Raw genomic sequence first — 12,411 nt, 5'->3', positions numbered from 1 at the left:
GTCCAGGCAAGCTTCCCTCTCGGGTTCAATAAGAGACTGTTCTTTTAATAACTCCAAGCCCAAAGCTCCCAGGATTTCTCAGGGTCACCCCAAAACCACTTTAACAGTTCTGACATGGTGCAGTCCTAGTACTCTAGGAAGCTGAGGTGGGTGGACCACTTCAGCTTAGGAGTCCAACGTCAGCCTGAGCAAGAGCTAGACTCTATCCCTACTAAAAATAGGAAAATTCACCTCCTGCGTTGCCTGTGCCTGTAGTCCCAGCTATTTGGGAGGCTGAGTGGGAAGATGGTTTAAGCCCCAGAGTTTGAGGTAGCAGTGAGCTATGATAACACCACTGCCCACTACCCTGTGTGACAGAGCAAGACTCAGTCTCAAAAAAAAAAACCTGAAATGAAGGTAAATAATATAACCATTTTTCACATAGAAAACTGAGGTATAGAACTGAAATGCACCTTGAGTTTGCCTGGTCCCCACCCCTTTTTGACCCTCTCAAGCATCCTCCAGTGACAAAGTAGTGACAAGATTCGCCCTGTCACTATTTCCCTCCCTTAGAAAATGACTCCATAAACTAGAAATCCTCACTGGTGTGCGTGACCCTGGATGATTCACTTAGCCTCTCATTTACCATCTGTAATTTGAGGGGCTAGAAATGGATGATACCCAAGGCTCACTCCAGCTCTATGATCCTGTGCTTTAATTTCCCAGGCTTCTGCCAGCCCTCCAAGAGTGTCACACAGGGCACTTTTTCTAACAATAGCCAAACTCAACAGGAACAAGCAGAATTTCCTTCTCTAGTTGAGAAGAAATGTGGTCATGGTTGGAGTCTCACTGGCGTCCTTTGTCCTCAGAGTGAAACAAATAGGGACGCTTTGGATGTATTGGCAATAACAGCAGGAGCTGGAGGTGGCCACACTGTTGTCGAAGGGCCCTGCCGAGCTGTCCCTGTGAGCAGTGGAGATGCACAGCCAAGACTGAAGGATGTTTTAATAACTATTTCCAATAAAAAGACCTATTTTATTCTGCACAGGTGTCTGGGGGCAAATCCAGGTCTCTCAGGAGGAATCTACTCTCACCCATAATGAGGGATTGGTTCAGCTCAGCTGCTCATACAAAGGGCCAAATGCAGCGTGCAGTGGTACAGGCAGCTCCCCGCAGCTCCATGCGAAAATGACTCACAGCAGTTATAAATATCAAGCCTCCTTTGATGTGTTCCCAGACATGAGGAACAGCCACAGGGGGTGGAGATGGACTCTGGTTGCTGGTCTGTGGGGGGGATGCACAGAGAACCTGGACACATCTGGTACCATCCTGAAGCTCCAGGAGAAATCCAGGCTGGGTAATTACCTAGGACTTCCTAGGATAACAGCGCTCCCTTTCATCTCTCTCTCCCTCTCTCTCTCTTTCTCTGTCTCCAGCTACAGGAGAATTAGATTCTCCGAGAAATTACAACCTATTTCTATACCTTCACCTTTCCCGAGGGGATAACAATTCACACTTCTGAATAAAAGTTGTTTTATTGAGCACAAAATGAATGCACCCCCTCACGCAGCATCTGTGTCAATTGCTTTCAAGCCATAGACCTGGCCCCCGTCAGCCAAGCGGAAGGATTTCCTCCGTAATGGCCATTTCCAGACTCCCAGCCTTTTGAGTGGCCGCATGGTACCTTGTTCTCCTAATAGGCTCTCAGCAATGATTGAATGCAAAGCCTCTAAGTCTCTCTTCTGTCAGCAGCTCTTGAGACTAGATCAATCACACCCGTCTATGGCAGACGACAGAGCTGTGATGACCGTCATCCGAGCACCGGGGCTGGCAACAAGAAATGGGCCACCGCTACGTCTTGCTCATTTCAACGGAAATCTTAATTATCTGCAAAGGGTTCTCCCCTTCTCGAGGGCTTGCGCGAGAGCACATGGTTCCCTGGAAACTTGGGCTAAGTCCTTACAGTTGCGGAAGGGAGTGGCAAAGGGCATATGGGGAGAGAATCTGTTCCACCCCGAGCCTGCATCTTTTCATTTTCTAAAATGAAGCGGATTTTATTTTTCGGTTAAGTTGGGCTTTGACTGTAAAACTCTCATGCACCCACAGAGAGCTGCACACACCCGCAGCATGGACTTAATACAAACAGCCACTGTTTACTGAGCACTGACCACCTGCCAGGCAGGACAACCAGGGTGCCACGAGCAACATCTGTTCTAATGCTCACCACATCCTGGGTGTGGGCATGTGGGATGGTGTTGTTATCCCTGTTCTACAGAGATAGAGGAGAAGCCTAAGGCACAGAAAGGCTAAGAAACTTCCTTAAGATTAAACAACTAACATAAAAGAACTGAAATTCTAGACTGTTGGATTCCAATGCAACCTCCTTTAGCCACCGCGATGGGGGGGAAATATGCTTGTTATCTAAAGCTTATTATATTCAAGGCCCTGGGATTATGAGGAAGCACAGGAAAGACACAGTTCTTGACCATCAAGCTTCTGTTTAACCACACACCAGTGCACAGAGAGCCACACCCATGCAGTCATGACTCCTGAAACCACGGTGCCCAGGTTCCAGCTTCCTTGTGATCCTGCTCTCAGGCCTCCTGCCCTTGACTCAGTTTGAAATGTTGATATGGTGAAGACCGGGCCTTCTGCAGGAGGGCTTCAGCTGCTTGAGTTTTGCAGGCCACGACATCAGCATTTCCACCTTTTGTGCATTATGCTCTAGTTACCCAGGTCATGAACGGGTCACTGTTTGCTACTCTATCTTTTCAGGGCGCAGGATGGGGCAGCAACAGGGGCAGAGACAGAAAGGATTCAAGGTTTGAAAGACAAGCCATAGTTTGACTAAAAGGAATAAAGCAGGGAAGGCTACAGGAAGGAGGATTCGCTGCCGCCATGACCTCATAAGGTGAGTGGCAATATATCTGATGGACGCTGATGAGTGCTAAGGTGAAACAGAAAGAAATAAGCAAACACTGCACTAATTGCAGATTTTGCCAAGAGCAGATTGGCTGCCAAGGCTACTTCAGCCTTGACTCATGCATAGATCCATGATCTGAGAGGCAGGACAATGTCCTACTGTACTGGACATCTTCCAATGACATTGACCCAATTAGGGGTGAGAGGGGACACCTTGATGTTCAGAGAGCCTACATGTAAACCAGGAAGAATGCAAGCTTACCTCCGTATGGACTATATTTCTTTGAAAATATAATGAAAAAGAAAAGCACATTATGCACAGAAATCTGCAACCAATTTTATTTCAGGAGAATTGCGCTCCTTCTGCCTATGAATCTGGAGGTAAAAATTCTAGATCAGGGTCTCCCTAGAACCTTGGAAAGGGTGTCCTGAGAAGACAAGGTGTACAGCTATAGATGGCCATTCCCCTGCCGTCTGGCACCATGCTTTCTAATCCCAAGGCAGCCTGGTCATTTTTTTCAGCCAGTTACTATTTCTCCTGACAAAATCCAAATTGGGAAACCAATGTAGATTTCGTTCCTAGTTCTCTCCGTGCACACCTCTCAAGGTATCCCGTCATTAGTGAATCTTAATCCTCAACTATGGTTCCCAGTTCCTCTTTTCCCAACCTTTATCTGGGGAGCCATTCCAGAACCCCCTTATTTTTCCATAGACACAAGTCTCAGAATTTCATTCTCACAATTCTTCCTTCCCCACTTCCCTGCAATTGACCACTGGAGGGCAATGGTGGACTGGCCAAGTCACCCTGTGTGCGCTGCTTCAGCTTTCTCCCCACCTTAACCCAGGATTTCAGGATGCAGCCCCTGGGAAGAAGCCAGAACCACTGGAGTCCCCCAAGGCCAGCAGCACACCTGAGAGCACAGGAATAAAAGGCAGCAGAAAATAGATCTGGCTCCATGGGTCACACAATCCCCCAGGAAAAAGCCTGAGAGGGAAGCTCATCTAATTGTGTCATTAGCTGGGGACCATATGTCTCTCTGACTAAAGATGCAGGCTCCTACCTGTCTCCACTCAGATGTAGGCTCTTTAGGATAATGTCTTCATAAGCTCTGCATTCCTGGTAGTAAGCACCGTGTTTGGCAACAGATAGTATTTGCTGGCTGGCTGGCTGGCTACATATAAATTGTAATTGGTCATTTTCAGATTTGTTGCTGTTTTCTAGCTCTTATCACACCTAAAGTTGAAGTCATTAATAAGTTACCAAGCATTCTTAGTCTTAAAGACAGCTAAGGATAGTTAGGCAGTTAATTAAACCAGTGGTTGTCATTGTATAAGTGTTATTTCAAAGTCCACTTTAAGAGTTTCAAGTCACATTTTTAGGAAGTCCTTAATTATGTCATCCATGTGTCCTCATACCTCACCAGCCTGTGGATTACAAAATACAGACACTATTTTATTAATGTCCAATTTACGATAACCTGAAGTCTCATCATTTGGAATATTAAGCATCCATTATGTTCCCCACATAATTTATGGAAATTTCACACCCTGTAGTGTGTCCCAATGGAGCTCCACTGCACTGTGGCTCTTCTTCAGGCTCCCTTCTGTCACCTCCTAAGACTTTCCTCCAGGCTGCCCTCCCCTCTATTTCCCATGGATCCCATGTCAGTGTGGACACAGTGTGCTCTCCTACTCATTCTAAGCACAGTCAAATGTTTGAGGAGAAGGGCTGCACCTTTGGAGAATGACAACGCCACATATGACTTTACCTCCCAGCAGGTTTCCACGTGTCGGGGACCAGCTCAAAGCTCCCGATAACATCTGCGGCCATCTCTACATCTCCAAGTGCAGAAAGCAAAGGAAGTCTTTTCTTCTCATTCCAAACCAGCTCATTTTCTGCCCCAAGATGATTGACAGTAGGAAAAAAACATTTCCTCCAGGAAAGTCTTCCACCTGCTCCTCCATGTGCCCCTCCACCAGCCCCAACAAGGCATGGTGCTCAGCTATGTCATTAGAGCTTATACCATGAATAGTCAACAGCTCTGACTAAATTCACATTTTGGAGAAAATATGCCCCTCATTCTAACTAAAAAGATAGCATTTTATTGTTCTTAACAAAACACTCAGTACTTTGATGTATATCTGTGTTCAATTTTATGATGATTTTATAATCTCCAATACAATGAGTGAATATTTATTTCAGATGAGAATAGCTTCATTCTGAACTTTATCAGGTTTTCTCAACAGAAGAAGAGTGCTCCAAAGTTCATCCAGAGTCTTTACCTACAGAAATCTGAAACCGTCAGCAGTCTTCAAGGAGCAGTGCTGCTAACGGCAAAGAAAGAAAGAAAAAAGTCCTGCTTTTATAAAACACTCCTAGTATAAAGATGTCTCACTTAAATCTCTCCCTATAGTTCAAACCTAGGTCCTCAGAGTGCATCGTCCTCATCCGTCTCATAAAAATGCTTTTTTAAAAGGTGTCCTTTGACCAGAGAACAAAGATTGAAAAAATATTCATTCTCAGATAGCATTCTTCCATTACTGTCCATGGGAGTTGAGTTGATCATTTGTTAAGCATGTCTTATCCTATGTTCTTCTTCAGGATGTCCTCAGTGTGAGGAAGGGACAGGCCTCTCGGGTAAAATCTCTGACAATACCTGCAAAACACAAGGTATAGAAAGAGGAAAGGAGAGAAGAGAGGAGTCTGACAGTCATTACATAAGACTCCATAGGCAAGGAAAGGCTCCAGGGTTCGCTCACTGCATTCAAATGCAGACCTGCCTCTGCATTCTGGTTTCCAGGTTCAGATCTCAGTGGGTGGATGATACCTGGGGCTTGATGCCTGGCCTGATGTCCAGGTTTAACACAGATGGCAGGCCACAGACTCTCCTTCCTTATGATTTTGAAAAGCCCAGAATCTATCCCAAGTTTTCAGCCTACTGATGCTCACCTTGGCCCAGGTGAAAAGTGTCTGCAATTGTTTTCTTTGAAACCATAGTTCTTTCTTACAAATCCAAAGCCAAGTATCCCTGATTATTATTTTGTTTTAATTTCAGGTTGATACGAAGGTACAAAGAAACAGGTTACAATGTTTGCATTTGTTTAAGGCAGAGTTTCTCATAATTGTGCCCCACCCCCAAGATGTGTGCCATACACCCTAACATTGTGCCCATTAAGTGGAAGAACACCCATTCCGCCTTCCTTCTCTCTCTCCCCTCCTTCTTTCCGCCCCCCCCCACTTGGAATAGATTTGAGTTTTTATCTTATATGGGCATATATTAGATTGTCTACTGGCTTCATACTAGTATTGAGTACATTGGATACTGGCTTCTCCATTCTTGTTGTGCTTTACTAAGAAGAATGTATTTCAACTCCATCCAGGTTAATATAAAAGATGTAAAGCCCCCATCTCTTTTAATGGCTGAATAGTATTTCATGGTATAAATATACCACAGTTTGTTAATCCATTCTCGGGCATTTAGTTGTTTCCACATTTTGGCAATTGTAAATTAAGCTGTGATAAACAATCTAGTGCAAATGTCTTTATGATAAAGTGATTTTTTTTCTTCTGAGTAGATACCTAGTAGTGGGATTGTGGGGTCAAATGGGAAGTCTAATTTGAGTTCTTTGAAGATTCTCCATACTTCCTTCCAAAAAGGTTGCATTAATTTGGAGTCCCACTAGGAATATAAAAGTGTTCCCTTCTCTCCACATCCACACCGGCATCTGCAGCTTTGAGACTTTGTGATGTGGGCTAGTCTCACTGGGGTTCAGTGATATCTCAGGGTTGTTTTGATTTGCATTTCTCTGATGATTAGGGATGATGAGCATTTTTTCAAATGTTTGTTAGCCATTCGTCTGTCTTCCTCTGAGGAGGTTCTGTTCATGTCTCTTGCCCAGTGGTAGATGGGATTGTTTGCTCTTTTTTGGTTGATTAATTTAAGTTCTCTGTAGACTTTAGTTATCAACCCTTTGTCAGATTCATACTATACAAACATCTTTTCCAATTCTGAAGTTTGTCTTTTGGCTTTAATTGCTATGTCCTAGCTGTGCAGAAGCTTTTCAGTTTAATTAAGTCCCATTTGTTTACTTTTGTTGTTGTTGCAACATAATTATTATTATTTGATTTTTTTTTATGCCACTGTGTCAGAGCAGGAAATTTTGGTCAGTCCTTCCAAACTGCACAAGTTCAGCTACTCCCTGGGGACATGATCATATTACACTACCTTGTTGACCATCAAGGACCCCAATAAGGACTGTGAGCCCCAAATATTGCTAGTGGGGGAACCAGCTCCTTTAGTTCATTCACCAGAAATTATCCAACCAAAAAAGTCTTCTTTCACGTTCTGTTTAGAATCCAGCGGTTTGCCTACAGAATTCAGATGAGACTGCTGCATATCAGCCTTGTCTTACACAGTGCATGCTGGTAGCACCTTGAAAATCAATCCCCTAGGAAATCTATCTTTTAGAAATGAACCTTACTAATGACAGTGAGAGAATGGGAGGGGCATATATTTTCCAAAGGGAGACATATATAGACCTTCATACCACTAATTTCTAAAGTCAGACATGATAAATGTTGGTCAGATTGCAATACACAGTTGCCCAAAGGAGGGAGAAATTAGCTTGGTTCAGGAGGACTAGGAGAGGCTCCCTGTGGATGTTATAGTAGAAGTGACTTAAAGGGTGAATGACTTTGACAAATGAGGGCTGGAGAAGGACACAGCAGGCAGAGGGAGTGCAGCTTTAGCACAGTCGGGGAGGGACAGAAGCACGCTTGCTGAGCAGTGCTCACCGTGGGAGTGGAGTCTGGGGCAGGCAAGTGGCTGGAGTGACAGGTTGCAGTCTGATGGAGAAAGGTTTTGTGAGCCAGGCTAAGGGACCTAGATTCTGTTCTATGGGAAATGGGCAGAAATCAGAGGTACAAGGTGCTGAGAAAGTGTTTTAGAATGATTACTACAGATGAGAAGAATTGTTCTAAGACTGAAATCAGTGAGATCAAATATAAAGTTAATACGAAAATTGAAGTGTACATTGAGAAGGATCAGATATAAGTACTTGGAAAAAAAATAGTTTGAAGAAACACCTCAAAAGCAGAAGAATGACAGATAGGGATAAAGGAGAAAAGAGAGATGGACTCTTCCTGGCATCCTGGCTGTGTGCTAGAAAATTCTCTAGGTTCCATCCACCAAAGGCTTGCCACTAAAAATTCATCCTTATTCATTTTTTAAGTCCATTAAGGCTTACGGTGTCAATCCTTCGAAGAATATTTTTATGTTTCTATAGCCCAAAAGGTTAATCTCTAATGACAGAATTCCAGGTACCAGTTGAGGAGATTTGGGGGCAGGGGTCTTCTCAGGCCTCTCAAAGGTGTTTACATAGTTGACTTCCCACTTCTCTTATTTATGAAGCCAGTTGTGTGGTTAAAGCACTCAACTGCTGCACCTGTAACCATTTTAACCATTTGATTATTGCTTGAATGTGAAATCTAAGCTAAATATCCCTATACTTTTTCTTTTCTAATTTCTATGTTTGCTTTTCTCTTCAGTCTGGAACAAGGAAACCCAGATCCAGAGAAAATGTGTCATAAGTCTGTGACCTCCCATCCATCCAGTTAGAACCACATCCCAGTAAAATGGCCATGGGTGTGATGTAGCCCCCATACCAGGGACAGCCTTCCCTGGGGCCTGTCCAAGGCCACTAATGCAGCACATACACATCTTCCCAACCATCTCCCCTGTCCCCAGCATCATGCTCTGGAAGACCCTGGGCTACCAACGCCACCCACCCGCTCTGGTGGGGACACACCACAGCCATGCTACCTGCACTCCACTTCCCGTGTCTCTGTGTATCTAAGTGGTCACTGCTGTCTTCTGTATAACTCTACGTCCAGGCATCCTGAGATGGGTGTCTCCTTATTTCCTTGTCTTTTGTCCTGCCATCCCTTTCGTGTTGTTCCTGAGAATATTTTGCAGAAAGGCTAATAGGCTTGGAGGAGAGAGAAGGAAAGAGATGAGGTAAGAGAGAGGGAGAGGTGGGGGTAGGGACTGAGAAAGGCAATAAAAGAGGGAGGATCCTTGACCTCCCTCGGCACTGACTCCCCAAATAAGATTGGCCCTAAAGCCGGAGGTGGCAGGTTCAAACCCAGCCCCGGCCAAAAAAAAAGATTGGCCCTAAAGATAGCTTATTGTTTACCCCAAATTAAAATTTCCTGGCTCTGCAGTCATTGTATACACAATGAAAAGAAAACCATCACACAAAAGCCCAGTTATCCTCACGGTGGCAACAATCACAGCCAGGCTGACTCTGCTTCAAAAATAGAAGCTAACAGTGCTAAGTCAGGAACTCCCAAACTTTGTCAACAAATGGAATGATTTCTTGGTGGGAGAATAGCTGGGAAGGAAAGTGAGCAGAAAAGAGCCCCTCTGACTCTAGGACGGGGCCTGTGTTGCCAGGGAAAGTTCCAGTCTGGACTCCTCTGTGGTGAGCTCACAACAGCTGTGCTGACTGAGAAAAATAACCCACCTGGACATGTGTAGACCCCAGAAGCCTCCTCACCTCACCCCTGCCCAGCTTTGTATCTGTTACCTAACCCCCAAGCAGCCACGGAAGAGTACCAGTCTGCGGCCTGCTAGGAATTGGGCCCCAGAACAGAAGGTAAGGGGCAGGCAACAACTCCATCTGTATTTACACTGCTCCCTGTCACTTGTGTCACTGCCTAAGCTCCGCCACCCGTCAGATCCTCATGGGAACATGAACCCTCCTGTGAAATGCACATGTGACGGGTCTAGGCTGTGCCCTCCTCAGGAGAATCTAATGCCTTTCTCTCATCCATGGAAACTTTTTCTTCCATGAAACTGGTCCCTGGTACCAAAAAGATTGGGGACCAATGTGATAGGCCACCTCTTTCTCTTGCTTGAAATAGAATATCATCACCAGACTTTAAACTCCATGATGGCAGAAAGTTTGGCTGGTTTTTGCTTTCATTGCATCCTCCGCACTCAGCAGAAAGTTTGTATATAGTTGGCACTCAATAAACAGTTGTTGAATGAATGGTTACTTGATTAATTTATTAACCTGTTAATATTTTTTTTTTTTTTTGCCTCGGGCTGGGTTTGAACCCGCCACCTCCGGCATATGGGACGGGAGCCCTACTCCTTGAGCCAAAGGCACTGCCCTAACCTGTTAATATTAAATGAAATAATTACTTCCCTGTCTGCCTTCTGAAGAGTAAGTCCCCAAATCAGAAACTGCCAGACAGGCACCAGAAGGCACAATGCATTCAGAAAAATCTCTGTTCCTACCTTTATTCATCCGTCTGTTCACCTTAGATTCCTGGAACTCAGGAACAAGGACACAAGAGATCATGACCCACCAGGTGTCCCAACAACAGACATCGCCCTGGTTGTTTCCTTTAGGAGAATAAGCCTGGTGGGGCTGATCAGGGAATGGCGTCATGTGCTGAAAACACAGGCCCTGAGTGGTAGGGGGACACCAGAGCCTCCTCTAAAGGGCCCTGCTGGATCATAGCCTTTGAACAAATCTGAGTGTGTGTTTTTTGATAGCACGGGCACCAGACACCCCCAAGGACCTCTTTCCTTTTTAGCAGCAGCAATGAAGCAGCCACATGGCTGTTGTAGATAAGGTGGCCCCAGTGCATTGTGCATGCAAAGTAGGCTGCACGGGACACTGCACTGAGAAGATGCTCAGACGCACCGGGTGCCGGCTTCTCTGCACCACACTGCCCTTGCTCTGTAAGTGGCCCCCAGGTAAGTGCATGTGATTTCCAAACACTTCACATTTCCCATTTACTGTGCCTGTGCAATCTTCTAACACGACCACCGTGATTGGGAGAGATGTGAAGTTCCGATGCCAAAATATCAGTCCTGATGGGAATTAGATTCTCTGTGCTGATACCTGCAGACAGCTAACCAAAGGCCCACCTGTATCTGCTGTGCCTTTCAGGGCACCATGAAATCAGTTATCTATGAACAGGAACTTTTTCTCCAGTGAGGAAAGAGAAATAAATCTTATACTTCTTAGTGATCCTGAGAAAGCAGCAGGAAGCTGCAAAAGAACTCCCCCTCTAAAGATAAGAACAAGCCTTACACTGAGCTAAAATAATCTTGAAAAGAAAAAGAAAAAAAGACTCTGTAACTAATAACTATACCCTGGCTTCTGACATCTGTAGCCATAACTATGTAGCTGATATTGAACTGAAGGGGAAAAAAGGTATAAAAGAGTTTGGGGAAAAACTATTCCCCAGAACTCGGCATTTAGTGCCTGGAGGCACCTGAGTTCTCTCTCATTATATTGGTGTAAGTGTCTGTCTGTTTTAATTCTCCATTTTCCAGCAACACCAGGACCTTAACCATGAACTACATGCAGCCAAGAAACAAAGCCATGTACTACTGCGTACTGTGGGCACCACGATGCGTGCTGGACATCACACTGAACAAAACCATAAGCCCCGGGCAGGCTGAGCGCTCAAGAGATTCTGAGGGTCTCCCAACAAGACTCTGCATGTTCGCTGTCGTCTTGAACTTGCCCTGCTTGTGTATCAATTCATTTATTCAAAACCAACAAGCCCTTATGGCTTACACATCGGTGAACTGAGTCGCTTGAGAAGATATAAAGATATAAACAAGCACTTCTCAAACAGTAGAATGTATTCAGCAGGCATCACCTCCTCACTTTTATCTTGCTAAACCATAAGATGTGAAAATTAAATCCTGTTGAATGACTTCAATCTGCCTTCTGGCAAATAAAAACACAGTCCCTGACACCCAAAGGGAGAAATGAATTGGACACACATACAAGGTCAAGGCCAGCAGTTAACATCTTAAGTATAGACCTTTAACTCACTGACATTTCTAAAAGCCTGAGAAAATACTAAATATCTATATATACACATATATAGTATAGTATATGAGGAGGAGAGAGAGAGAAAGAGAGCGGGGGTGTAGAATAGGTAGAAGGGTAAAGTAATGGAGCTCAGTTCAGACTTAAAAGGCAGACTTCTGAATCTTCCACTTACAGACTCATTAGCTATATATGGACACTTACTTTGTGCCTTGCAGGGCGGCGCCTGTGGCTCAGTCGGTAAGGCGCCGGCCCCATATACCGAGGGTGGCGGGTTCAAACCCGGCCCCGGCCGAACTGCAACAAAAAAATAGCCGGGCGTTGTGGCGGGTGCCTGTAGTCCCAGCTGCTCAGGAGGCTGAGGCAAGAGAATCGCTTAAGCCCAGGAGTTGGAGGTTGCTGTGAGCTGTGTGATGCCACGGCACTCTACGGAGGGCCATAAAGTGAGACTCTGTCTCTACCAAAAAATAAATAAATAAATAAATAAGACTTTGTCCCTTGCTTTCCTTGTCTATAAAATAATGATAACAATAATACCCACTTTAGAGGATTGTTGCAAGAATTGAGTGAACTATCATGAGTGTAGTAGGCTTGGCACATAGAGAGCACTCAATAAGTATTAACTATTCTTGTGTTGTTGTTATTGTT

At 44.8% G+C, this 12,411-nt stretch overlaps 1 long non-coding RNA gene and 2 gene segments (V, D, J or C); 2 read left to right on the top strand and 1 right to left on the bottom strand.

Moving 5' to 3' along the window:
* Positions 1-12,411, top strand: part of LOC128587398 (T cell receptor alpha chain MC.7.G5-like) — a 230,641-nt gene that overhangs the window by 68,781 nt on the left and 149,449 nt on the right.
* Positions 1-12,411, top strand: part of LOC128587405 (T cell receptor alpha variable 8-3-like) — a 624,669-nt gene that overhangs the window by 493,810 nt on the left and 118,448 nt on the right.
* LOC128587410 (uncharacterized) lies at positions 3,227-12,061 on the bottom strand. The gene is made up of 3 exons (XR_008380585.1): positions 11,968-12,061; positions 8,724-8,859; positions 3,227-5,558 (listed from the first exon to the last, which is right to left on the bottom strand). It is a non-coding gene; the product is annotated as an uncharacterized LOC128587410 (long non-coding RNA).

Source organism: Nycticebus coucang, chromosome 6 (genome assembly GCF_027406575.1).
Source record: "Nycticebus coucang isolate mNycCou1 chromosome 6, mNycCou1.pri, whole genome shotgun sequence".
In the NCBI taxonomy this organism is placed as follows: Eukaryota; Metazoa; Chordata; class Mammalia; order Primates; family Lorisidae; genus Nycticebus; species Nycticebus coucang.
This window is presented reverse-complemented; position numbering and strand designations above follow the sequence as displayed.